Raw genomic sequence first — 2,500 nt, 5'->3', positions numbered from 1 at the left:
TAAATTCATTGATAAGTTGAAAAAATTAAATGTAAAATGTAATAGAAAAGAAAGTTATGTCAGTATAAAATTACCTACAGCATCTGGTATTCCCAGGTGGTCTGCCATCCAAGCACTAACCAGGCCCAACACTGCATAGCTTCCAATATCAGATGAGATTGGGAATGTCCACTGTGGTTTGGCTGTAGGTGCTCAAATACATTAACTTTAGACCTCTTTTACTTCTTTACTCAAGTAAATTCATTGATAAGTTGAAAAAATTTTATGTAAAATGTAATAGAAAAGAATGTTTTGGCTGTATAAAATTACCTACAGCAACTGGTATTCCCAGGTGGTCTCCCATCCAAATACTAACCAGACCCAACAATGCTTAGTTTCCAAGATCAGACGAGATTGGGCATGTCCAGTGTGGTTTGGCTGTAGGTGCTCAAAATACTTAACTTTAGACCTCTATTACTTCTTAACTTAAGTAAATTCATTGATAAGTTGTAAAAATTAAATGTAAAATGTAATAGAAAAGAATGTTATGGCAGTATAAAATTACCTACAGCACCTGGTATTCCCAGGTGGTCTCCCATTCAAGTACTAACCAGGCCCAACACTGCATAGCTTCCAAGATCAGACGAGATTGGGCAAGTCCAGTGTGGTTTGGCTGTAGGTGCTTAAAAACATTAACTTTAGACCTCTTTTACTTCTTAACTCAAGTAAATTCATTGATAAGTTGAAAAAATTAAATGTAAAATGTAATAGAAAAGAATGTTATGGCAGTATAAAATTACCTACAGCACCTGGTATTCCCAGGTGGTTTCCCATCCAAGTACTAACCATGCCCAACACTGCATAGCTTCCAAGATCAGACGACATTGGCCATGTCCAGTGTGGTTTGACTGTACGTGCTCTAAAATATTTACTTTGGACCTCTTTTACTTCTTAACTCAAGTAAATTCATTGATAAGTTGAAAAAATTAAATGTAAAATGTAATAGAAAAGAATGTTATGTCAGTATAAAATTACCTACAGCACTTGGTATTTCCAGGTGGTCTCCCATTCAAGTACTAACCAGGCCCAACACTGCATAGCTTCCAAGATCAGACGAGATTGGGCATGTCCAGTGTGGTTTGGCTCTAGGCGCTCAAAAACATTAACTTTAGACCTCTTTTACTTCTTAACTCAAGTAAATTCATTGATAAGTTGAAAAATTAAATGTAAAATGTAATAGAAAAGAATGTTATGTCAGTATAAAATTACCTACAGCATCTGGTATTCCCAGGAGGTCTCCCATCCAAGCACTAACTAGGCCCAACACTGCATAGCTTCCAATATCAGATGAGATTGGGCATGTCCAGTGTGGTTTGGCTGTAGGTGCTCAAAAACATTAACTTTAGACCTCTTTTACTTCTTAACTCAAGTAAATTCATTGATAAGTTGAAAAAATTTAATGTCAAATGTAATAGAAAAGAATGTTATGTCAGTATAAAATTACCTACAGCATCTGGTATTCCCAGGAGGTCTCCCATCCAAGCACTAACTAGGCCCAACACTGCATAGCTTCCAAGATCAGACGAGATTGGGCATGTCCAGTGTGGTTTGGCTGTAGGTGCTCAAAAACATTAAATTTAGACTTCTATTACATCTTAACTCATGTAAATTCATTGATAAGTTGAAAAAATGAAATGTAAAATGTAATAGAAAAGAATGTTATGGCAGTATAAAATTACCTACAGCACCTGGTATTCCCAGGTGGTCTACCATCCAAGTACTAACCAAGCCCAACACTGCATAGCTTCCAAGATCAGACGAGATTGGGCATGTCGAGTGTGGTTTGACTGTATCTGCTCAAAAACCTTAACTTTAGCCCTCTTTTACTTCTTAACTCAAGTAAATTCATTGATAAGTTGAAAAAATTAAATGTAAAATGTAATAGAAAAGAATGTTTTGGCTGTATAAAATTACCTACTGCACCTGGTATTCCCAGGTGGTTTCCCATCCAAGTACAAACCAGGCCCAACACTGCATAGCTTCCAAGATCAGATAAGATTGGGCATGTCCAGTGTGGTTTGGCTGTAGGTGCTCAAAAGCATTAAATTTAGACCTCTATTACTTCTTAACTCAAGTAAATTCATTGATAAGTTGAAAAAATTAAATGTAAAATGTAATAGAAAAGAATGTTATGGCTGTATAAAATTACCTACAGCACCTGGTATTCCCAGGCGGTCTCCCATCCAAGTACTAACCAGGCCCAACACTGCATAGCTTCCAAGATCAGATGAGATTGGGCATGTCCAGTGTGGTTTGACTGTAGGTGTTCAAAAACATTAACTTTAGACCTCTTTTACTTCTTAACTCAAGTAAATTCATTGATAAGTTGAAAAAATTAAATGTAAAATGTAATAGAAAAGAATGTTATGGCTGCATAAAAATACCAACAGCACCTGGTATTCCCAGGTGGTCTCCCAACCAAGTTCTAACCAGGCCCAGCACTGCATAGCTTCCAAGATCA

The 2,500-nt window shown here is 36.6% G+C and overlaps 1 non-coding gene and 10 pseudogenes across 1 annotated transcript; all 11 read right to left on the bottom strand.

The window, feature by feature from the left end:
• Nucleotides 1-71: 71 nt before the first annotated feature.
• LOC148457222 (5S ribosomal RNA) lies at nt 72-190 on the bottom strand (annotated as a pseudogene).
• Nucleotides 191-306: 116 nt separating this feature from the next.
• LOC148457221 (5S ribosomal RNA) lies at nt 307-425 on the bottom strand (annotated as a pseudogene).
• A 116-nt stretch (nt 426-541) lies between these two features.
• LOC148457220 (5S ribosomal RNA) lies at nt 542-660 on the bottom strand (annotated as a pseudogene).
• Nucleotides 661-776: 116 nt separating this feature from the next.
• On the bottom strand, nt 777-895 carry LOC148457219 (5S ribosomal RNA; annotated as a pseudogene).
• A 116-nt stretch (nt 896-1,011) lies between these two features.
• Nucleotides 1,012-1,130, bottom strand: LOC148457218 (5S ribosomal RNA; annotated as a pseudogene).
• A 115-nt stretch (nt 1,131-1,245) lies between these two features.
• Nucleotides 1,246-1,364, bottom strand: LOC148457217 (5S ribosomal RNA; annotated as a pseudogene).
• A 116-nt stretch (nt 1,365-1,480) lies between these two features.
• On the bottom strand, nt 1,481-1,599 carry LOC148457216 (5S ribosomal RNA; annotated as a pseudogene).
• Nucleotides 1,600-1,715: 116 nt separating this feature from the next.
• LOC148457215 (5S ribosomal RNA) lies at nt 1,716-1,834 on the bottom strand (annotated as a pseudogene).
• A 116-nt stretch (nt 1,835-1,950) lies between these two features.
• LOC148457214 (5S ribosomal RNA) lies at nt 1,951-2,069 on the bottom strand (annotated as a pseudogene).
• Nucleotides 2,070-2,185: 116 nt separating this feature from the next.
• LOC148457213 (5S ribosomal RNA) lies at nt 2,186-2,304 on the bottom strand. The gene has a single exon (XR_015873472.1). It is a non-coding gene; the product is annotated as a 5S ribosomal RNA (ribosomal RNA).
• A 116-nt stretch (nt 2,305-2,420) lies between these two features.
• LOC148457212 (5S ribosomal RNA) overlaps nt 2,421-2,500 on the bottom strand; it is a 119-nt pseudogene continuing 39 nt past the window's right edge.

Source organism: Taudactylus pleione, unplaced genomic scaffold, assembly GCF_031769625.1.
Source record: "Taudactylus pleione unplaced genomic scaffold, aTauple2 ptg000967l, whole genome shotgun sequence".
Taxonomy (NCBI): Eukaryota; Metazoa; Chordata; class Amphibia; order Anura; family Myobatrachidae; genus Taudactylus; species Taudactylus pleione.
Note: the sequence above shows the minus strand (reverse complement) of the source record. Positions and strands in the feature narration are given on the sequence as shown.